The 24348-nt window shown below is 55.1% G+C and overlaps 1 long non-coding RNA gene across 10 annotated transcripts; it reads left to right on the forward strand.

Annotated features, from left to right (window-relative positions):
- Positions 1–6: 6 nt before the first annotated feature.
- On the forward strand, positions 7–20044 carry LOC138846513 (uncharacterized). 10 transcript variants are annotated; one of them, XR_016224898.1, is made up of 6 exons: positions 7–2717; positions 4190–4301; positions 4981–5216; positions 6198–6355; positions 7155–7316; positions 9910–11859. It is a non-coding gene; the product is annotated as an uncharacterized LOC138846513 (long non-coding RNA). The 10 variants fall into 10 exon arrangements; XR_016224901.1 differs by having other exon boundaries at positions 7–979; XR_011384036.2 differs by lacking the exons at positions 7155–7316; positions 9910–11859 and adding exons at positions 17318–18632; positions 19372–20044 and having other exon boundaries at positions 4190–5216.
- The last annotated feature ends 4304 nt before the right edge of the window (positions 20045–24348 follow it).

Here is a 24348-nt window from a genome sequence, read left to right on the forward strand (position 1 = left end):
GGAGACACAGGCACACAACCCCAGAGGGTGGGGGGCACGATCAGACACTCGCTGAGGGTGGCAGAGCCGCGGAAGGCAGCAGAGGGGGCCTGCACACGCGCACGGACCCGCACTACTGTACACAGGGACACACACGTCCAGCTGGAAACGCACTCGGGCACGCGGCCCTTGGGCCACGCAGGAGCCCCGCCCCCCGCAGCCCAGACCCACCAGGCCGGCGGGAGAGGGCCCAGCCGGCGGGGTGCTCGCCGACTTCCCTGCATCCCGGGCCGGCCTCCCAGGCAGAGGCCAGCAGTGCCTGCGCGCCCTCCCCGCAGGCGGCGCTGCCCGCAAGAGGAGCCCCCCGCCCGGCCCAGCCAGCCAGACCCCCGCCACCGCCACCCAGCGCCTCGCGGGCCCGCAAAGGCGACCCCCTCGGAGTCGCCCCTCGGGGGTTGCGCCCCAGGTGCCCCGCGCCGGCAGCCCAGACCTAGGCCCACGTGCGCCAGCGCTGGACCCAGCTCGGCCGCGCCGCCCCGCAGCCGCGCAGGCGCCCCCTCCCCGGCGCCCGGCCCTCAGCCCCCCGACGCCGGCGGCCCCGGTTCTTACTCGAACATGGATGCGGCGCGGCGGCGCCCCGGCCGCAGGGCAGGGCAGGGCAGGGCAGGGCAGGGCAGGGCAGGGCAGGGCCCGGCTGCGCGGGGCTGGGCTGGGCTGCGCTGGGCGTCCCCGCAGGGCACCGGCCTCGCCTTCCGCGGCCGCCGCCCCCACCCGACCCCGCCGGCCGCACAAAAGGCCGGAGCCGCGGAGGCCGCCGCGGCGTCAGCGACTCCCCTTCCTCTCCCCGCCCCGCGCGTCACGGCGCCGCCCCCGCCCGCAGCAGCGCGCCCAGGGCGGCCACGGCCTAGACGCCGACCGCTGGGCTGCGGGCCGAGCAGGCGCCGGAGACGCGGAGCCGGCGCGCACCAGGCTCCCGGGCCCTCCAGGAGACCCCCGCGAGGTTGGCGGCGGCCGGGACTGACCCCAGGCGTTGGGGCGCCCGGAGCTGGCGGGAAGGGATTTGGGGGTGCCGGGCCCGAGAGGATCCCGAGGCCTGGAACGTCCAGCCCTGGCAGCCAGACGGCGTCAGAATCCAGCACCCCCTTGGCTGTTGTCTGTGCCAGTCTCCCCGGGCCACCGCGCAGGGCCGTGCTCGCGGGTGGGAAGGGGCCTGCTGGGTGGCCTGGGGCCTGGTGGCTACGCAGTTGGGTGCCGCCCCCCTGCTCGGTGGCCGGGGCCCGTGGCCACTTGTGCGAGCCCAGGCACATGGGTCGTGGCCACTTGTGGGAGCCGCTGGCTCCTTGCCCGGCCCCTGGGGTCGTGAGGCCCACCTCATAGCTCCTAGGTAGGCTGCCCCATTCCCATCGCGCCCTGGTGGGTGGCGGGCCCACGTGTCTGTCCCCCACCCTTCTCTTCCCCTCACACCTGCAGAATCTAAACTCTTCCCGGCCCCCAGCCTCGCTGGACTCCCCCTGGCCTGGCCGGGCCTCCTTCCTCTCCCCGGTCTACTGCTCCCCTCCCCGCCCCCACAGCCTGTTCCCCACCTGCATCTACCCTCAGGCTCCGGCCGGCCTTCCCCCAGCTCCTCCTCTGTCCCCGGCTCCCTTTGTATTTCCCCTTGCCTGTGTCTGCTTTTGAGATACCTTGACATTTCCGAGCAGGGCGTATCAATTTCACACGCGAGGACCAGGATGTTGGGGGGGGGAGGGGCAGAGGCAGATATATCTCTTTTGTAAAGACAGAAACCATCAGAGCCACAGCCCACGGCCCCTTTTCTCCATGCTCCAACCCCCTTGCTGTCCCTGTGTAGCTTTACCGTGGGCTCTTGGGTCCGTGTGCTAACACTCCAGGATGCACCTGCCAGCCCTGCTGCAGCCCGCCTCACAGGTCTTTCAGAAAGATCTGCCACCAGACTCCTGCTGGATCATTCTGCGGCTCGCTTTTCTCGGTCACCACGGGGTCTGAGGTTCTGGAGCTCAAACTCTAGTCCTAGGGCGTCCACTGCTGCTGGAGCCCACTACCCTGGCTGCTTCTCGTTCTGTCCTCGTTGGGCCTGTGGCCCCGAACGACCCAGTTCCTGTCTGCCTGGGCCAGAGGCCGTGTTGTGTTTTGCTTGCCTGTGAGCTACGGCAGGAAATGCTTTTTATCCCAGCCCACACTTCAACATGTACGTCACGCCGTGTTGCTTGCAGGAAACCGCACGGCCCCGCCATGCCTTGCCCGGGCTGCTGTTTTCAACTCTGTCCTGTTTCAGTTTGGAGACCAAGGGCTCCTTGCGCGGGGTCCTGACCCACAGTGAGCGGGCCAAAGGCTGACTCATGGTCACCGCTACCCACGCACTCTCTCCTCGCTGCTGGTTTGCTGTGCTGCCACTCAGGCCCCCGTGGGGTGAGGCCACACGATATCCAACCTGCAGCTGGCTCGTCTGGACACGGAGAGCCCATCCAGGAGTTTGAGCTCCCAAAGAGAGACCCCCGCCTCTCCCGCCCCCCTGCCCTGGTCTCACCTGTCCTGGGACAGGCTGTCCAGGTCCGAGCTGCTCAGCCGCCCCGAGCGTCGCGGGGCCGGCATGCAGGGGGGCGACTCCCCGTCACTGGATGGCGTGACGTGTATGGAGGGCACCTCCAGGAACCTCCAGGGCCCAGGGTCCAGGCCGGCGGTCGCGCCATCCTGTGGCTGCCGCTCTGCAGGGACGACAGGTGGGTCCCGGATGCTGCTCTGGTCCCCTGGGGGCTCCCAGGGCAGTGGGGGCAGGAGCTCGGCCTTAGGGAGGGTCTCGGCCATAGTGGTGTGGACGCTGGGGGAGAAAGGCGAAGGTAAGAGGCCCTCGTCCAAGTCCCGTCAGCTCGCTGGTGATAAGCACGGTGTGGGAGGGAGTGAGGTCCGAGCAGAGGCCCCCCTCCGCCAGTACCCTCCTGGTAACTGCAGATCCTGGTACAGCATCCTTGGATGGCTGGGCAGGCCCAGCCTGGGACCTGCACACAGTAAGCGCTCACTCCCTGGCTGCTGCTATCCCTGGGCTCGTGGTGCCCTGGGCATTCTGTATACCCCCACCCAAGCCCAGCGTGCCCTCCACATGCAGGCCTGCGGGAGGCTGCTCAGGCTCGCAGACAGGCAGAGTCCCGGATTGGCTTCCCTGTGTGCTGGGCACCTGCTGCTCCCAAGACAAAGGGAGGGTGCCTGCTGCCGCCACCATCGCCACCTCCTCGGTCTGTAAGGAAGCCAGGCCGGCTCTGGTGGCTGTGGAAGTGGTGTTGGCGGCCACTTGGGTCCGGGGAGGCCCAGCCAGAGCCCATCTGTCTGTCCTTTGTTAGAACAGCAAGGGCTTCTTGGTACCCAGCTGCCTGGAGGCTAAGGAAGCAGGGCCTGGGAGACCTGGGGAGAGTGCCTGTGGTGTGGGGGTGACCCTGAGCTTGGGAGCCAGGCCCCCTGGGGCCCCGACAGCCCTACCTTAACGGCTTCCACTGCGGTAAGCATGGAGACCAGGCCCTGCCTTGCCCCGTGGCATCCTGACCTTCAGGCCGGGGCGCATGCGTGGCTGGAGTCGTGTTACCCTCTGGCCAGCTGCTCCTGGGAGAAGGGACAGCGAGGGTGGGGATGAGGTGTGCGGCCAGCAGGAGGCTGCAGAGCCGCTCCTCCTGCCCCCCTGGACTGCCCAGTGGAGATGAGGGCTTCTCCCGCAGCGCCCTGCCCGAGGCGGCCCTGTCTGCCCAGAATGGCTCCTCCAAGTTCGGAGATCACCCCCAGGTGGCCCGGTTCCGGTCCTCATCTTCCCACCTTGTTCTCGGCAGCCCGGACCAGGGAGGCAGTGTCTGGTCTGTGGAAGCCAGCGTGGCCCTCGGCTGAGGGCGGGCACTGTCCCTTGCTCCTCCATGTTTGTCACACTCGTGTGAGGGTTGACACACACCGAAGAGTGCCTAGATCAGCTATGATGTCTAACAGCAGAGTGAGCCCCGGGCCTGCCTCTGCCAGCCCCCACTGCCTCCGCTCCCCAAAGTCTCTGTCACCCTCCTCTTGACAACTTTTCCCTTATATATTTTTTGTTTGTGTTTGCTTTTTCTTTTTTAAATTTTTTTCTTTTTTCCCCTTTTAATACTTTTTATCGCATTGGTGTGCATCCCTAAACAATATTATTTTTTTTAAAGGTTTTATTTTATTTTATTTTTGACAGGCAGAGTGGACAGTGAGAGAGAGAGACAGAGAAAGGTCCTCCTTTGCTGTTGGTTCACCCTCCAATGACCGCCACGGTGGACGCACCGCGCTGATCCGAAGCAAGGAGCCAGGTGCTTCTCCTGGTCTCCCATGGGGTGCAGGGCCCAAGCACTTGGCCCATCCTCCACTGCACTCCCTGGCCATAGCAGAGAGCTGGACTGGAAGAGGGGCAACCGGGACAGAATCCGGCGCCCTAACTGGGACTAGAACCCGGTGTGCCGGCACCGCAGGTGGAGGATTAGCCTAGTGAGCCGCGGCACAGGCCTCAATATTATTATTATTATTTTTTTTTTGCTTTTGAGGTTTATGAAATGAAATCATACACCCTGTGTTATCTTCTGAGACTTGCTTTTTTTTACTCATAATTCTTTTTTTTATCTTTTTAAAAAATATTTATGTTTTTGAAAGGCAGAGTTAGAGGAGGGAGGGGGAGATAGAGAGAGAGATAGCAGTCTTCTATCCACTGGTTCACTCCCCAGATGGCTGCAACAGCCAAGGTTGGACCAGGCTGAAACCAGGAGCCTGGGACTCCATCTGGGTCTCCCACGAGGGTGACAGGGCCCCAACACCCGGGCCACCTTTTGATGCCTTTCCCAGGCTGTTAGCAGGGAACTGGAGTGGGAGTGGAGCAGCCGGGACTAGAACCAGCGCTCGTATGGGACGCTGGGGTGCATGCGTTGGCTTACCCTGTGGTTGCTGTGCCACCACACAGGTCCCAGATTTGATCTGTTTTTTTTTTCTGCTGCATAGTATTCCAGCGTGGGCATGCATCATCACTGATTTATCCATTCTTCCTGCCCATGGACTCTGAGTTATTTATGGTTTTCTGCTAAAATGGACAGCGCGATCACGAATGGAGAAGCCACGTCCCACGGGTTGCCCAGCCACAGCTGCCTCACCTGCGTGGTTCCGTCCGAGTGCCTGCGTGGGCTCCCTTGATCCAACTCTGAGCTATTGTCCATTGGCTCAATTATCTTAGCTCTGTGGTCAGTCTTGGTATCGGATAAAGGGTGCCTTCCTCTCACTCTGATTGTGCCAGAGTCTGTCCAGTTAGAGGGGGAATTTGATTCTGAATCTATAACCAATAATTGATATTTTTTAAAGATTTTATTTATTATTTGAGAGGTAGAGTTGCAGACAGTGAGAGGCAGAAGAGAGAGAGAGAGAGAGAGAGAGAGAGAGAGGTCTTCCATCTGCTGGTTCACTCCCCAGATGGCCACAACAGCCAGGGCTGCACCGTTCCGCAGCCAGGAGCCAGGAGCTGCTTCTGGGTCTCCCATGTGGGTTCAGGGGCCCAAGGACTTGGGGCGTCTCCCACTGCTTTCCCAGGCCATAGCAGAGAGCGAGATTGAAAGAGGAGCAGCCGAGACTTGAACTGGCACCCATATGGGATGCCGGCGCCACAGGCGGAGGATTAACATACTGCACCACAGCGCCGGCCCCCGATAACTGATATCTTTACAATACAGGTTGAGCATTCCTACCCCAAAAATCCAAACTCTGGAATGCTCCAAGATCTGGAGCCTTTTGAATGCCAACATGACACCACAAGTCTGCTGGCTCCGTGGTCACCAAGTTTGTACATAAGATGATCAAGAACATTGTGTTTAAGGTGTCTGTGAAACACGAATGAGTTTCATGTTTACATCTGGGTCCCCTCCCCACGATATCTCATTGTGTATATACAAGTATTCCAAAGTCCCCAAGTACCCCAACATCTCTAACACTTTCGCTGCAGGCATTTCGTTAAAGGAGCCTCGGCTCAAACTGCGTTTCCCAAGATGTCCACATGGGGGCGCTCTCTGTGCATGTTTTTGCGATATTTCACCGTCTGTGTTTAGATATTTTAGATAACGGTGAGATACACCCATAGTGTTAAATGTACCATCCTAGCCACTTTTAAATGTACTATTCAGTAGTATTTTAACTTTGGTAATTCGTGGCTTTTTAAACTCTTTGGTTTGCAGGTAATACAGAAAAGGTACGAAGCATAAATGTACAGCTTAATAGATAATTATAAAGGACCTGGGGCCCCACCACCCGGGGCCAGAGCAGGCGTGGTACCAGTGCCCTCGAAGCCACCGTGCCTTTTCCTCTGGAGACAAGCATGGCCCTGAAGCCTAGGGTAACCCCTTCCTTTTATTTCTTCTTATTCTTTCTTAAAATTTATTCGGGAGGCTGCACGCCCATCCACTGGTTCCCTCCACTTATGCCTGCAGTGGCCAGCGCTGGATCGGACACCGGCATCCCATCTGGTGTCTTAGTGCCAGGCCAAACACTCACCTCTGCTTTTCTTTAATTGTGTGTTTTGTTTTGTTTTTAATCTGAAAGAATTAGAGACAGACAGGGAGACAGCGATCTTCCACCCGTGGATTCCCTCCTCCAGTGGCCAGGAGCCTGGAGCTGCTTCTGGGCCTCCCACGTGGGGGCAGGAGCCCGAGGACGTGGTCCATTCTTGCTAGGAAAGCTCATCTGTGATGACTGTGGGTCTCCAGTGGCGCTGCTGGGTGGGCAGCTGTCCACACGGCGGGGGGAAGGGGGGGTGTCCCGTCCCTGAAGGTATCCAGCCGCCAAGTTGCCCCTCGTGTCACGGCGCCTGCGTTCGTTCGCCGGGCCGGGATCCGCCCCTCTCTCCTTGCCCAAGGTTATCATCTGCAAGAGCTATCCAGGCGGGCCCAAGGCTCTCTCTTGGGAGAACGGGGCTGGTAGTCCGCGTCCTCTTTACTTTTCCGCTCTCAGCCCTGGCACACAGGGCCGATTTCTGAGTAAAGTTCCTGCCTCCCACTAGGGCTGCGGAGAGAAGAAAACTCATTTGGACGTCATGTCCTTGCAGACATGGCCAAGTGCCCGGTAGGAATGCCCATGTGTTTCCTGTCTTTATCAGTTCCCTCAAAACCATCCATTCTACTCGGTTTTCTCTGCAGGGGCTCCCAGGGTCCCCAGATCGCCCTCTGCAGTCCCCTCCCAGCCTGCAGGGGGCGCTTCGTTGGCTGGTCCAAATCCCAGGCCGTTGCTACAGACTGCACACGTGGAGTGGGCACCGGGAGAGGGTCCTCTTCTCCTCTTACGCAGGGCCTCCACAGCAGGTAGGCCTATGTACTTCTGGCAAATAACAGCAATATATTTTCACACCCCAGATACAGGAAGATTGGCTGACCACCTTTTTTTAAAGATTTGTTTTATTTATTTGAAAGGCAGAGTGAGAGAGAGAGGAAGAGATCTTCCATCCACTGGTTCCCTCCCCAAGTGGCTGCAATGGCAGGTGCTGGGCTGGGCTGAAGCCAGGAGCCTGGGACTCCAACATGGGTGGCAGGGCCCAAGCACTTGGCCATCTTCTGTCGTTTTCCCAGTGGGTCAGCAGGGAGCTGGGTTGGAAGCAGAGCAGCCAGGACTAGAACTGGAACCCTGCTCTGAGATGCCGGTGTTGCGAGCTGTGGCTTAACCCGCTATGCCCCTGACCATATGTGCTTCTTTTTAATTAATTAATTAATTTGGAAGTCAGAGTTACACACAGAGAGAAGCAGAGACAGAGACAGAGAGAGAGGTCTTCCATCTGCTGGTTCACTCCCCAATTGGCCACAACGGCCGGAGCTGTGCCGATCCGAAGCCAGGAGCCAGGAGCTTCTTCCAGGTCTTCCATGCGAGTGCAGAGGCCCAAAGACTTGGGCCATCTTCTACTGCTTTCCCAGGCCATAGCAGAGAGCTGGATCAGAAGTGGAGCAGCCGGGTCTCGAACTGGCATCCATATGGGATGCCAGCACTGCAGGCGACAGCTTAACCCACTACACCACAGCGCTGGCACCGAATGTATGTGTTTCTAATGAACTGTGGCTTCTGGGTTTTCCCCTGAGTATGCCCACTTGGGTCTAGTAAGTTCTGACCTTTTACTAAATCCCGCCCACATTCTCTCTCTGCGGAAGGTTTCTTCCCCAGCTGTGTCTAATTGAACCAAGTTCCTTCCCACAGGCTCCATTCTGGAGAGCCCCAAATCCTTCAGAACATTCCAGATCCTTGGGTTTCCCAGCCTCAATTCTTTGTGACAGCCTTAAGTTCCATTTCCACAGAGCAGATGCATCCGTTTGTGCCAAGTAACGGTACCAGGGCGAGCGGGACAGCCCCTCCGCCCCCCGCCGGCCTCCTACGGCTTCCGCTTCTCGTGAACTTGTACTTTGTCTTTCTGGCATCTTGGACCCACAGGGCCACAGCCCTCACAGCAGATGCCCGGTCCAAGGCCGTCTCCTGCCCTTGAGCTTGGGGCTGCCTGGCTGATGTGCTCAGAGTTGGCCAGGTGTTAGCACCTTGCCAGGGGCAGGGAAACAGGGCGTGACTTTTTTGTTTTCATTTTATGAACCAAAGCACTAAAAGGTTGGCCTCCTAAGGGCTTCTTGCCTCTCCCTAGTTTCTTTTTCTGCACCGACTTTCCTGTTCCGCCTTCTCAATTTATGTATTTTATTCCTACTGATATTCTGGGAAAGGAAGGCCTGTCCTGTCGCTCCCCCTCTTCATGGAGGAACGACACTAAACCCTGCCTAGGCTTCATATCCGAGTCACGGCACCATTATGTCGCTCCCCCTCTTCATGGAGGAACGACACAGGACCCTGCGCTGTTCTTTCGTCTGCTCGGCCCTTCCCGGGTTTGCTGCTGGTTCTTCCCGGGTTGGCTACTGTCCCTTCCACCTCCGTGGAAGGGCGGTTCCCCCTGCCACATTCCCCACTTCCGCGGGGGAGCGGCACACCGCCGGCCGGCTCTCTCGGGGGCTGCACAGGTGTTCCCCTTAGATGTTCCTGGTGCATGTTGTCTCTCTCCTCCTTTATAGTCCTCCTCCACCAATCCCAACTCTGCTACCCACACGCCGAGTACGCTGCTCTCCTCCAATCAGGAGCAGCTCCTGCAGCTTGTCAAGTTGGTGAGAGGCAGCTGGTAGAAGCTGTTGCCTCCTTTCCCAGCGCCATATTGTGGGAGAGCAGATGCATAGAATAAGTCTTAATTCCAGTAACTTAGTCTAGTCCGAGTTGCTCCCCACACTGTCCTGTTTCTCAAACCCCACAGAGATGTGGGTGTTTGGTACGGGAGTTGGGTTGCTGCCACCCACATGGGAGACCCAATGGAGTCTTCTTGGATTCTGGCTTCGGCCTGACCCAGCCCTGGCTGTTGCAGGCATTTGGGGAGCAAACCAGAGGATGGAAGTTTCTCTCTTTCTCTGCCTCTTGCTTCCTCTCTCTGTCACTGTGCCTTTCACAAATAAAAAAAAAAGAAAAAGAGGGCCGGCGCCGTGGCTCAATAGGCTAATCCTCCGCCTTGCGGCGCCGGCACACCGGGTTCTAGTCCCAGTCGGGGCGCCGGATTCTGTCCCGGTTGCCCCTCTTCCAGGCCAGCTCTCTGCTGTGGCCAGGGAGTGCAGTGGAGGATGGCCCAAGTGCTTGGGCCCTGCACCCCATGGGAGACCAGGAGAAGCACCTGGCTCCTGGCTCCTGGCTCCTGCCATCGGATCAGCGCGGTGCGCCAGCCGCAGCGCGCCGGCCGCGGCGGCCATTGGAGGGTGAACCAACGGCAAAAGGAAGACCTTTCTCTCTCTCTGTCTCTCTCTCTCACTGTCCACTCTGCCTGTCAAAAAAAAAAAAAAAAAAAAAGAAAGAAATTGAAAATTAAGAAGAAGAAAGGTGTTGTCTACAGAGGAGATGCCGACCTCAGGAGGCTGTGGTCCGGACCCCACGGGACTGTCTGCAGCGAACGCACCACTTCCTCAATGCAGGGAGTTCGTCTTTAGCAACAAATTCATCTTCGCTCATCAAAGCAGCACCGGGAAACTAAGCCAAGAGAGGGAGACTGGCCGATGAGTCCCTGAGATCAGCTACACGAGAGGCGCCACTCAGCGGCCCAGGTTCGACGGAGGGGAATTTCCATCCACTGCAAAGGTTTTCAGGCTGGCTCCTGTGCCCAGGACAGACACATCGCGGCAGCGCCTCTGGACAGTGGTAACTGAGCCGTAGGCACGTCGCGAGCCTACAGTAGCCAGCGCGAGCCTACAGTGGAGGAGCCCCACAGCGCTGGTCTGCGCTGCAGGGGGGATGTGGTTACACACCTCCGGGGCCTGCGGAGACTCTAACGAGATAAGGACAAGGCTCAGCGCAGAAGCCAGCACTCACGGAGCGGCCAGGGCTCTCACGCCTATTAGTTTATGCTCCCCAGGGGCTGTTTCAGTCAGTGTCTATGGTCTGTGGTTTCAACAACCGCGTTATAGAAGACACTGGAAACCGGATGCGGGGGAAACAAAGCCAGACCGAGTGGGAGAATCCTGGAACGCTGGCTGCTTCCCTGCTCTGTTCGGCTCGGGGTTATTTTGCCGCAGCTCTTACTGGGAAAGTACTTCCAATGAGAAGATGATGCACGCTTGTTTGCAAAGAGAACAAAGAAGGTAGGAATGGGAAAGATCCCGCCTTGCTCCACGGCCAGGTTTTGTGAGAGGAGCCCTTAGCCGAGTGTGGCTCGTCCCTCTTCCTTTTTTATGTATTAGGGTTATATATATATTTTTAAAGATTTAGTTGAAAGTCAGAGTTACACAGAGAGAGGAGAGGCAGAGAGAGAGAGAGAGGTCTCCCATCCACTGGTTCACCCCCAATTGGCCACAGCGGCCGGAGCTGCGCCGATCCAAAGCCAGGAGCCAGGAGCCAAGAGCCCCTTCCAGGTCTCCCACGTGGGTGCAGAGGCCCAAGGACTTGGGCCATCTTCTACTACTTTCCGAGACCACAGCAGAGAGCTGGATTGGAAGTGGAGCAGCTGGGTCTCAAACCGGTGCCCATATGGGATGCCAGCGCTTCAGGCCAGGACGTTAACCTGCTGCGCCACAGCACCGGCCCCTAGGGTTATACTTTTTAAGACAAGTTTTAAAAGTCAAATGGAGCCTGTCTTAGCAGGAAGCAGCCGCTCACATCCCTTGCAGGCCTGCAGACAGGGCGGGAGGAGGGCGACAAGTGTCTAGGTGCACCTGTGATACTCAGAGGGCCCCCCCCCAGGGGACCAACATAGTTCACAGACGCACGTGGACCAGCCCCGCGTGGCCGAGAACTTCAAGATGGGGGTCCTTCAAGAGCTGATTAGACAGGTGGATTGATGCCAGCATCATGGGAGGGGGTTAGTTCTCTCTGGAGTGGGACCCTGAGGGAAGGATGGGCTGGGCCCCCTTCTCTCTCTCTCTCTCTCTCTCTCTCTCCCTGGGCAGAGACACTGCCTGTCCCAGAAGTGCAGCCACAACTTAGGTCTCTCCGTGTGCTCTCCTCCCGTGTTTCTAATGAACAAGATCTTGCTACTGACTCTGTGATGAACTGGACCAGACAGAAGCTGGGAGCCACACTTTCTGGGTGTCCTATGTGGGTGGCAGAGGCCCAAAGACCTGGTCTATCATGCACTGCCTTCCCAGACACATTAGAAGGGAGCTGGATCAGAAGCAGAGCAGCTGGGACTCGAACCAGAACTCTGATATGAGATGCTGGCATTACAAACAGCAGTTTAACCCGGTGAGCCCCAACACTGGCCCCAGCATTCTATATTTTAATCTGTGCACTTAAGGTTCACACACTTTTCTGTATGTATGCTGTTATCTCAATAAATAAAGGTAAATACAAATTCAATGACAAGTTGCAACGGATCATTATCAGCAGGGAGCTGTGTGGAAGTGGGGCAGCCAGGACTCCTATGGGATGTGGCATCACACGTGGTGGCTTAACCTGCTGCACATGGTGTCCGCCCAGACGTTCAAGTTTTACGTCGCACGTTTTTATCACTGAAATAGTTGCACATTTTTTTTAACATTTTTTCTGACAGGCAGAGTGGACAGTGAGAGAGAGAGACAAAGAGAAAGGTCTTCCTTTGCCGTTGGTTCACCCTCCAATGGCCGCCACGGCCGGCGCACCGCGCTGATCCGAAGGCAGGAGCCAGGTGCTTCTCCTGGTCTCCCATGGGGTGCAGGGCCCAAGCACTTGGGCCATCCTCCACTGCCTTCCCGGGCCACAGCAGAGAGCTGGCCTGGAAGAGGGGCAACTGGGACAGAATCCGGCACCCCGACCGGGACTAGAACCTGGTGTGCCGGCGCCACAGGCGGAGGACTAGCCTATTGAGCCGTGGCGCCGGCCACATTTTGTTTTAGGAGCAGCGTCAGAAGAGCACGGTCCAGTTCTGGCATGTCTGGCGGCTGGACCCTTCCCGGAACCAGCTGGGAGGAGGCCAGGCTGAGCCGGCACAGGGACAGCGGGGTCCCTGCTGCACTCCCGGCCCGCGGGGGCAAAGCGCGCACTTTCTGTTTCTCTGGCCCAAGCCAGGAACCCGGAACACAACCCCGTGTCCCACAGGAGTGGTAGGGGCCCAAGCACTTGCTGCCTCCCAGGGTGGACATTAGCAGGAAACTGGATCAGAAGCTGAACCATGGAATACTGAAGACAATGAAGCGATCTCTCTCTCTTTTATTTTTTTAATTTTAAAGATTTATTTTTTATTTATTTGAAAGACAGAGTTACAGAGAAAGGTAGAGAGAGGGAGAGAGAAGTCTTCCTTCCGCTGGTTCACTCCCCAAATGACTGCAATGGCTGGAGCTGAGCCGACCTGAAGCCAGGAGCCAGGAGCTTCTTCTGGGTCTCCCATGTAGGTGCATGGACCCAAGGACTTCAGTTGTTTTCTGCTGCTTTCCCAGGTGCATCAGCAGAGAGCTGGATCAGAAGTGGAGCAGCCGGGACTCAAGCCAGTGACCTTATGGGATGCCGGCACTGCAGTCCGGGGCTTTAACCCACTGCGCCACAGCACTGGCCCCGACAGTGAGATAAGCTTAACCAAACGGCTGGGGTGAGTGCTTTGCTCCTGCATCCCACATCAGAACGTCTGGCCTGAGTTCCCACTCCAGTTCCCATCCAGTTTCCTGCTCACGCGCACCCTGGGAGGCAGTGGTGATGGTGCAAGTGTTTGGGTCCCTGCCCGCCTTGTGGGAGACCAGGTGGAGTTCTGGGCTCCTGGTTTAGACCTGGTCCAGCCCTGGATGTTGTGGGCATTTGGGGAGTGACCCAGCCGATGGAAGACCTCTCTCAGACACTCTCTCTCTCTCTCTCTCTCTCTCTCGTTTGCTCTGTCTTTCCTATGGAAAAAAAATAAAGTGAGTACTTAAAAAATAAAACTACTGGAAATAAAAGACTGAGTACCTTCGTGAAAGCAAAATTGGGTTTTCCGCAGATTTCTCAACAGCACACATGGGTAGAAGAAGGTGGCAGAGTGGCTAGTGTCTGCCTCTCTAAGGAAGTGGCTGGGTGCGCCGAGCGGAAAGTGCCTGCCCAGAGCTGCCTTCCCAAGCCTCTTGCTAGAACGAAGGGGAACTAAACACGCTTCCAGCTAAATAAAAAGGGAGACGTTTTGCTTTGAAACTATCCTTGACTACAGGAAGTCCTGGAGACCTTAGCAGAAAGAAAAGCAAAGAGAGGAAAAACTAAAAGGTACAAGTAGAATAACGAGCAGTAACAATGAGAAATGCATGGGAAAATCGAAACGGACAGCGATCGTACGAAGCAGCAGTTTTTGGGTTTCAGGTTAAAAAGAGCTGCAATGCGGGATCATAACAACCCTGAAAGTCAGGAAGAATGATTCGAACCCTAAAGGCTCTAAAAATCTTTGCGTTGTTCAAGAATAAGAAATATAAGAAATCATGACGTTACACGTGTCACTCTCTGGGTGACAGGAAAGGACCCAGAACAGGAATTGGGCCCCACCTCGCCCACCACACTTTCTCTTGGATTAAGGATTTTACCTGTCCATTTCCCTTCCCCCTGAGTGAGCTGTCACCCAGAGAGGCATTCCAAGGACAGGCACGTGTATGGTGCACAGCCCGTGGGCCAGGAAGGGGAAAGCCCAGGAGACAGCGCCACCTGCAGGCAGAGCGGCGAGAGCGAGCCCCTCACAGTGGCAGGTCGATGCGCTGGGTGGGAAAGGGGTTGTTTGACTGACAGCCAGGCTAGGGGAGTACCTCGAGGGGAGGCACTGTGGCCCTGGCTTAGCTCCCTGCCCTATCCCATATCAAAAGGCCAACAGGTGGCGTGACAACGGGAAGGTGGAGGGGTCAGTGCTTGGGACACGACGCTCCATGTCAGCGTGCGGGCTTCGAGGTCCAGCTCTGCTCCCATCCCAGCTTCCTGCTAATCCGCGTCCTGGGAGATGGCAGCTGGTGGCTCAGCCACCCACAGGGGATCTTGGGCTGAGTTCCAGTCTCCTGGCTTTGGCCTGGTCCAGAGCATTTGAAGAGTGAACCGGTGGATGGGCACTCTGTCTCTGTCTCTTCTCTTTCTGTCTGCCTTTCAAATAAAGCAAAAATTTTTTTTTAAATTTAAAGAAATGAATGAACAGGGGCCAGCGCCATGGATCAGTAGGCTAATCCTCCGCCTGCGGCACCGGCACCCCAGGTTCTAGTCCCGATTGCTCCTCTTCCAAGCCAGCTCTCTGCTGTGGCCCGGGAAGGCAGTGGAGGATGGCCCAAGTCCTTGGGCCCTGCACCTGCATGGGAGACCAAGAGAAGCACCTGGCTCCTGGCTTCGGATCAGCACGGTGCGCCGGCCATAGTGGCCATTGGGGGGTGAACCAACGAAGGGAAGACCTTTCTCTCTGTCTCTCTCTCTCACTGTCCACTCTGCCTGTCAAAAAAATTATTAAAAAATTAATAAAAAAAGAAATGAATGAACAGGCCAAAGGTACTATGCTACAAATATTAAGATGACAGAACATATTATCAGCGATGTTTTTGTGAATATATTTGAGGACTTAGATGCAATGGACCATTTCCATTTGCCAAATGGACTCAAGAAGAAATATAAAGCAGAAAGGTCACAGAATAAGAGAATCGAGTAATTTTGAGTTCCTGATTAAAATTCTACCCCTGCACATACCCCCATCAAACCATACCTACAAGATTTCTGTCTTTCAAATAAATACATAATATAAATACATAAACAGCTCTATGTTAAAGAAAAAGGAACTACTACATGAAAAATCCCCACAGTGGAAGGAAGCTAGAAGAGGCCTCCAGGGTGGCTCTGGTAGTGATGATTTCAGAATTCCAGGTCTGTAACAGATTGAGAGAAAAATCAGGACGTAAGCCACAGTCAGAGGGTCAGAGTGAAAGGGCATTGGATGAGCTCTCTGCTGTGGCTTGGGAAAGCAGTAGCAGATGGCCCACGCCTCAGGCCCCTACACCCGCGTGGGAGACCCGGAAGAAGCTCCTGGCTCCTGGCTTCAGATCGGCACAGCTCCAGCCATTGTGGCCAATTGGGGAGTGAACCATCAGATGGAAGATCTCTCTCTCTCTCTCCCTCTCTCTCTTTCTCTCCCTCTGCCTCTTCTCTCTCTGGTAACTCTGACTTTCAAATAAATAAATCTTTTTTATTATTTATTTTTTATTAGACAGAGAGAGACAGAGAGAAAGGTCTTCCTTCCGTTGGTTCACTCCCCTAATGGCTGCTACGGCCAGCGTGCTGCGCTGATCCAAAGCCAGGAGCCAGGTGCTTCCTCCTGGTCTCCCATGGGGTGCAGGGTCCAAGCACTTGGGCCATCCTCCACTGCCCTCCCAGGCCGCAGCAGAGAGCTAGACTGGAAGAGGGGCAACCGGGACAGAATCCAGCGCCCCAGCCAGGACTAGAACCCGGGGTGCCGGCGCCGCAGGCGGAGGATTAGCCTAGTGAGCCGCAGCGCCGGCCTCAAATAAATAAATAAATCTTAAAAAAAAAAAAAAGAAAGAAAGAAAGGGCATTGGATGCTCTGGCAAAAATACTGTGGAACCCAGAATTCTCTCAAACCATGATCAAGTGGAAACAGGATTAGACATTTGCAGACCAACAACGGCTCAAAAAAAAAAAAAAAAAAAAAAAAAAAAAAAAAAAAAACCTGCCTCCCAAGCGCTGCCTCTCAGGAAGCCCCTGGAAGATAGTTCTTCGCCCACAGGGGTAAAAGGGGAGGGAGGGAGTGGACCCCACACGCAGGCTGCTGAAGGAGCTCCTGCGTTAGGAGCTGCCCTGCTGGCTTCAGAGAGCCAGGCCGACGGGAGCAGCCGGGCAGGGGTCTGGAGACGGAATCCTTCCACATGACTCGCTGGAGATGGCATCGTCCCACATGACTCACAGGCGGGGCGGGGGAGGGTGCAGACAAACAAAAACGGTGCTTGAGAAACCAGTGTTAAGATTTATTTGTTTGTTTGAAAGACAGAGTTACAGAGAGGCAGAGGCAGAGAGAGAGAGAGAGAGAGAGAGAGAGGGAGAGAGAGAGAGAGTCTTCCATCTGCTGGTTCACTCCCCAGATGGCTGCAATGGCCGGAGCTGTGCTGATCCGAAGCCAGGAGCCAGGAGCTTCTTCCGGGTCTCCCACGTGGGTGCAGGGGCCCAAGCACTTGGGCCATCTTCCAGTGCTTTCTCAGGCCACAGCAGAGAGCTGGATCAGAAGTGGAGCAGCCGGGACGCGAACCGGCACCCATATGGGACGCCGGCACTGCAGGCGGCAGCTTTAACCCGCCACACCACAGCACCGGCCCTAAGCTGCTTTACATATAATATCCTATTTGGAGCCGGCGCCCATCTGGGACGCTGGCACTGCAGGCGTCGGCTTTACCCGCTACACCACAGTGCCGGCCCCCTTCCTGCGTATTTTAAATTGTCTCTAGATCACTTTCAGTTAATGTCGATGGGGTCTAAACGGTTGTCACACTGGATTGTTTAGGGAATGATGACAAGGAACAAAGTCTGCACATGTTCAGTACTCACACAATTTTTTTTTTTTTTTTTGCAAATATTTTCCATCTTCAGTTTGTTGAATCTGCTTGGGAGCAACCCGAGGAGGGTTGTACCCTAGAGAGGAGCAGGAAGGGGGCTGGGGTGCAGGCAGGCTGGCCGTTGTTTGACAGGACCACAGCAGCTCTCTCCCGGTGCTCACGGTGCCTCTTTCTGTGCAGCTCTCGGGTCAGAGGAGGGAGCCACGGCCCATCACAGCACCCGCATGCCCGCCTGTTCTTCCGCTCTCAGATCTAACTTTGCAAACCCCTTTTCTTCACGTGTCATCCTTCCATTCACTCCGCAGATGTTTGCGTGAAGTGCCAGAGCTGCCGCGCCTTCCAGCAACTCACGAGGCCCGAGATGGGCACTGCTGCTGCTGGCCCGGGCGGAGCGCTTACTTCTAGCGAATCTGCTTTCACAAATGAGAAATCAAGTAAGGCAACCGACCTCTGCTGGGAAGGCACCGGGCTCCCAGACCTGCAATGCAAAACCTCAGCGTGGGTTGGAGACCACAGCCGGCGGCAGACAGACGAGACCGCAGAAACAGACCCCAACCCGGGGGAAGAGCTGTCCCCGCTGCCTATTGCCACCGTGCAGGGAAGTGGCTTCTTGTTCCGACGCTGCAAGTCCCCCCGACATCTCAGCCCCTCTGCTTTCCATCCAGTTTCTTTATTGGTTTTCAAATGTTTATATTTTATTTATTCGAAAGGCAGAGGGTCAGCGAGGAAAAGAGAAAGGGGATCTTCCCTCCTCTGGTTCACTCCCCCAAACGGCCACAACGGTTGGGTCAGGCAGAAGCCGGGAGCCAGGAACTCCATCTGGGTCTCCCACGTGGGTGGCAGGGGCCAAGCACTTGGGCCATCTTCCGTCGCCTTCCCCGGTGGGTGCGCTGGGAGCTGGTCAGAGGCAGAGCTGCTGGGGCTTGAACTGGAGCTCCAGTATGGGATGACGGCTTAACTGCTGCCCTGCCTCCCCCAAAGCCTGGAGTCCCCAGAGCTCTCCTGCGTTCCAGCAGGTCTGCCTCTCCTTTGTCTACGTTTTACAAGCCCAGCGCCGAAGGCCGACTCTCCGTCGATGGCGGCGAGGGAGCTGCTCTGCGGCCGGCGCCCAGCGGTGCTGGGGCACGGAAGGCTGGACACGGCCTTGGCCGCTCTGCGCCCGGACTGTGGCCCTTGCGCCCTCTGCTGGTCGGAACCCTCCTAGCAGTGCGTAGCGGAGCACAAGAGCTGACCTCAGAAGCCCTCTCTACCAAGACCCCGAGGACTTCAAAAAGTTCGAGGAAAACACGGCATTAAGAAATGAGTTTTTGTAGCAGCAAAAAAAAAAAAAAAAAAAAAAAAAATTGAAATCCAGGCCTGGTTTTTTCATGACATGCATTTCACATGAACTTTTGTCATGGATGTCTTTGGATTCCATTTGCCATGAGCTTCCCAAAGTACCCTGGGGTGATATCCAGAGGTTTGCAGTCTTCTCCCTGGAGCCCAGCTGGTGGGCACCTTGTACAGACCTGAGCAGAGCCCAGGCCCGCCTGCCTGGCCCCTCACCCGCAGCCTGAGCTCACAAGGGACCGGTGTTTAAAGCTACTCCTACGGAGGGCACCTGCTATGCCACGATTCCTGGTAGGGAGCTGGATGGGACGCGGATCAGCTGGGGCTTGAACCAGCACCCATAGAGGATGCCCGGCGTCACGGGTGGCGGCTTAATCCGCTGCACCACAACGCAGGCCCCAAAAGGAGGACATTCATTCTCTCTCTCTCTCTCTCTCTCTCTCCCTCTCCCTCTCCCTCTCCCTCTCTCCAGGCTCATCCCGGAACTCAGGCCACACGCTGTGAGCAAACACAAGCAGCCACACAGAAGGGCTCCCCGCGGCTTTTCCAGATTCAGACAGGACCCGGCTGGGCACCCACCCTGCCACCTCCCGAGACAGGTCCCAGCGGGATCCAGAAAAGCTGCACCGCGCTCTCCACCCCCCAGTGTCACAGATCCCTGCCACACACACCCCCACCCCCACCCCCACCCGCCAGGCTGAGCCCCGGTTTTGTAAAAACCTGTGACTTCCTCAGGATGCACCTGCTTTTCCCGGGGCAGGAAGAGCCGTTTCCCTCCAGGCCAGGAACTTTCTCTCGTTTGCGCTGCTTCTGCCAGCTCCGGCCCCATCCCCTGTCGGGGGGCCAGTCACGCTCCTTGACTTTGGAAATCTGCAGAGGTCTGGCCCAGCTTTGCCGGGAGGAGCCCAGGTGTCTCGCCCTGCCTGGTTTCCCTGCCCCCACTCCCGCTGCTTCCACATTTTGTGACAATCCAGGTCTCCCCCACAACGGCTGTCTTCAATTCGCCTCTGTTCTTTTTGTCTCCACCCAGGACATTTTCACTGCAAACCGTGTCAACTTAATCCAAACATCGCGCAAGGAAGACTGGGCTGCTGAGTCCCAGACAGAGGAAACTTCCAGAACATTGGCTCGATACATTTGTGTGCAGCGGAAGTTGGCCCACGTGCTTGGGCCCCTGCACCCGTGTGGGAGATCTGGATGAAGTCCCAGGCTCCTGGCTCCAGCCTGGCTCAGCCTCAGCTTCTGTGGCCATTTGAGGAGTGAACCAGGGGATGGAAGACCTCTCTCTCTCCCTCTGTTTGTGTAACTTTTCCTTTCAAATGAAGACATAAATCTTTAAAAATAAATCTACCTCTGCCTTCAATGGGCTTTTTAAGTTAGAGTTTTCTAAATAGGATATTATATGTAAAGCAGCTTGGGGCCAGTACTGTGGCCTAGCAGGTAAAGCCACCTCCTGCGGTGCCGGCATCCCATATGGGTGCTGGCTCAAGTCCCGGCTGCTCCACTTCCAATCCAACTCTCTGCTATGGCCTGTGAAAGCAGTAGAAGATGGCCCACGCCTCGAGCCCCTGCACCTGTGTGGGAGACCTGGAAGAAGCTCCTGGCTCCTGGCTTTGGACCGGCCCAGCTCTGGGCATTGTGGCCAATTGGGGAGTGAACCAGTGGGTGGAAGATCTCTCTCTCTCTCTGCCTCTCCTTCTCTCTCTGTGTAACTCTGACTTTCAAATAAATAAATCTTAAAAAAAGCAGATTTTATTATTATGTTTAATACAAATAATCAGTCAACAAACTACACATCACGTGCCTTTAGAGTATGACTTTGTTTATTGCTTTTCGGCTTGCTACCTTGGATGTTCTTATCACTTTTATTATACACACATACACACACGCGTGTGTGTGTGTATATACATATAAATATATCTCTCCCCCCCCTTTTTTGAGCTTTGTGCCCATTGCCTGTCAGAATTCTACAGAAGTACAATTCCCAAAAAGACAACGCCGGTCTGACTCTTTGGGATAGTGACTCCGGCCTAGGGAGCAGAGATGGCTAAGTTTAACAGTGGCAAAATTAGCCCCAGGACTGCGCGTTCTAAAACCTCTTCGCTCCTCAAACGTGGCTGAAAGGCGTTTGACACTGAGGTCTGACGGGGAACAATTCCCCTCCCGGCGTGGGCGTGGGGTGGGCTCCAACCTGACAATGAGGGACAGGTGGAACCTGGCTTAGGGTGATTGATTAGCCCTGTGCACAGAGAAAGAGCTCGCTCACCAGGAGGGAATAAAAGTCAAGACAGAGCACGAGAGAGGAGACACTCCCATTGCTGATCCTCCCCAGATGCCTGCACTGGCCAGCTAGGACCGGACCGGCGAAGTTGGGGACCAGGAACCCGATCTGGGCCTCCCCCATGGGTGCCGGATCCCATCCACTCAAGCCGTCCCCTCCTGTCTCCCAGGGTGCACGTTAGAAGGTGGAGCTGGGACTGAAACCTGGGCCCTCTGATGGAAGACGGAGGCACCCCGAGCTGCGTCTTGCCTCGGCGCCGCGCGCCTGGCCCAGTAGCCCTTGCCTCGTCCCCAGGTACCTGTCTGTTTTCCTCTTAGCACTGTCCAGCCGCCTGCTGTCTCGCAGCTGCGTCTCCAGTAGGACACGACTTCCTCTGGGTCTTGGTTATCTTTAATGAGCCTGCTGCGTCTGCCCAGAAGTTGAAGCAGCGTCTTGTTTGTTTGGGGGATATCTGGACATCGACCTTTTAATCTGAGAGTCTCATAGGAACTGGTAATGAAGAACCTTAAAATCAAACCAAGATGGAGTGACTTAAGCTAACGCTATTAAAAATAAGAAGTCACCTTTGCCCCAAATAAAATTAAAGTTTAAAAATTATAGCCCTAAACTTTTTCCCCAAAGCTAAAATTAGGTGCAGCTATAAAAATAAGGGACCCTATGCTTAGCTAGCTGAGACACTTGCGCCTGGCTGTGCTAAGACCTAACCTATTTTGTATGCCTCCTAATACTCAGATAACGGTGTGGGAAGCGGGACCTGCTCTCCCACAAGGGGAACAAAGGGAGCGAGACGTCGTCCCCACTCAGGGTGAATAAGATGGCGCTGGCAGGGAAAGGAACTGCTGAAGAAGTAAACAACAAAATGGCGATGAGGGGCATGCCTCCCATGTGATCCCGTAGCTGACTGGATAGAGGACGCATGCCCTTCACATGATCAGCTCACTGATTGGATGGAGGACTCATGCCTTTCACATGATCAGCTCACTGATTGGATAGAGGACACATGCCTTTCACATGATCAGCTCACTGATTGGACAGAAGGCGCATGCCTTTCACATGATCAGCTCACTGATTGGACAGAAGGCGCATGCCTTTCACATGATCAGCTCACGGATTGGTCGCTGCGGGTATATAAACCGTGTGGCTCTGTGCTGGGTGCGCTCTCTGGACTCCCGAGTTCAGGAGGCCCGTCAGCGCAGACGCCGAATAAATCCTCTTGCTTTTGCATCTGGACTCTGAGTCTTTGGGGTGTGCCTCTCGATGTGTTAGCATCCTCACTCCGAGGGTCTAACAGTAATAGTAAACTTTCTCTAGCACTTTAGAATTTACAAGCTGTTCTCTGGCATATACATTCCAATGAATGCTCCCAGCAGCCCCGGGGGAAGCTGCAACCATCTGTGTCTGGAGTAGGAGGAGCCGAAAGCTTAGAGGGCCAAGTGAATGATGAGTCTGAAAGCAGAACCCAAATCTTCAGATTTTTTTTTTTTTTTTTTTGCAGTCAAACTCCCAAAGTTAGGAGTCAAACTCCTAAGTAAAGCACTTGTCTTGGAACACCACAGTGGCTCCATGTCCCTGACTGAGCCGCAGCTGGGAGACGGTTCTTGGTACCACGAGTGGTTTCAGGGAACCAGACCCTCACAGCCAGAGGTCTAGAACTGGCTCTCTGCTCTGCCCAGCTTTCGTGGCATGGATGGCCCTGTGTCCAGTGGTAAAAAAAGGAACGGCACAAGAAAAGCTCCCACCATAAAACAGACACCTTGGGTACTTGTTACTAGGTTGTCTTATTTTCTCATTAAAGCTCACAGCAAGGCTGTGTGTCATGAGGCGTTTGGAGTCCAAGACAAGCGAGTAGGCAGCTAAACCAGAAGTGGAACTTGAGCCTGACTCTGGAGACACAGGTCTTCATCTCCTGGGTGCGTTAACGTAGGGGACATGCAAACGTGTTGAAAACTAGACAAGACACAAACACACGTGGACTTTAGTCTGGGTTCTATAAAATATAGAGGTAGACCAAAAAGAGAAAGAAAATGCAGAGAGAGCAGTGAGAGAGAGACACAGAGAGAAAGTCTTCCTTTTCCGTTGGTTCATCCCACAGTGGCCACCGCGTTGTGGCTAGCACACCATGACGATCCAAAGCCTGGGCGACAGCAAAGAGCTGGACTGGAAGAGGGGCAACCGGGACAGAACCCGGTGGCCAGGATTAGCCTATTGAGCCACGGCGCCGGCCCCAAAAGAAATGTTCAACATGGCCAAAGTGGTGCTGGTTCCAGCTCTCTGGTGTGGGGTCAGGAGCCCAGTTACTTTAGCCATTACAAGCACCTTCCAGGATCTGTGTTGGTAGGAAGCCAGCGTCGGGATCCAGAGCCAGGGACTGGAATCGGGTACTCCGATGTGGGACCCAGAGCCAGGGACTGGAATCGGGTACTCCGATGTGGGACGTGGGTGTGCTGACCCTAGGCTAGACATCCACATGGGAGCTGTGTTTTGATACTTGAAAGGGAACTTCTACATTTAATGGAAATAGTAATTAAATATTTGAGATGGAGATCATAATACTTTGAAAAGAATGAATCATGAAGAAAACCCTTATCTTTCCTAGCATAATATATTATGAAGTGATAATGATTGAAAAAGTGAAATTGAGTTGCATGTGAATATGAAATTCAAAGAAACAAAGCCATGGGAATGAAAGAATTATGAAAAAGTGACATTTATATTAATAGGTGAATAATAAAATAATAGAAATTTAACATGGTAAAAATGGTGTCCCATTTTTAAAGATTGGATTTAAGAAATATTGTAAAATTTTTTTTATTATTGTTTTTTATTTTTTTGACAGGCAGAGTGGACAGTGAGAGAGAGAGAGAGAGACAGAGAGAAAGGTTTTCCTTTTGCCGTTGGTTCACCCTCCAATGGCCGCCATGGAGCCAGGAGCCAGGTACTTATCTGGTCTCCCATGGGGTGCAGGGCCCAAGCACTTGGGCCATGCTCCACTGCACTCCCTGGCCACAGCAGAGAGCTGGCCTGGAAGAGGGGCAACCGGGACAGAATCCAGCACCCCAACCAGGACTAGAACCTGGTGTGCCGGTGCCGCAGGCGGAGGATTAGCCTAGTGAGCCGCGGCGCCGGCCTTGTAAAATTCTGAGCCATGCTAAGAATCAAAGTTTCAAATAAATAAATAAATCTTAAAAAAATTAAAAAGAGGCAGGCGCTGTAGGTGTGTAAAGCCACCACTTGCAGTGCTGGCATCCCATATGGGCACCAGTTCTAGTCCTGGCTGCTCCACTTCCAATCCAGCTCTCTGCTATGGCCTGGGAAAACAGCAGACGATGGCCCAAGCCGTTGGGTCCCTGCACCCCTGTGGGAGACCTGGAAGATGCTCCTGGCTCCTGGCTTCAGATCAGTGCAGCTCCAGCCGTTGTGGTCATTTGGAGAGTGAACCAGCGGATGGAAGACCACTCTCTTTCTCTCTCCAACTCTGCCTCTCGCTAACTCTGTCTTTCAAATAAATAAATAAACCTTAAAAATTTTTAAAAATCAAAAGTAAATAAGACTTTTCACATATTAGAAGAATAAACTGGACAACATCAATTCCTGTCTTTTCTGGTGGGAAAGAGGGGTCACTTTTGTAAAAAAAGATCTGAGAATTTATCTAATTATAGAGATCCAAGAAGAAAGAAAAGCCAAAGAAGAGAACATTTTTCAGAAGATATTTTCTCTTTTTTTTTT

This window comes from Oryctolagus cuniculus, chromosome 18 (genome assembly GCF_051225735.1).
Source record: "Oryctolagus cuniculus isolate XC-2025 breed Fujian yellow rabbit chromosome 18, ASM5122573v1, whole genome shotgun sequence".
NCBI classification, from domain to species: Eukaryota; Metazoa; Chordata; class Mammalia; order Lagomorpha; family Leporidae; genus Oryctolagus; species Oryctolagus cuniculus.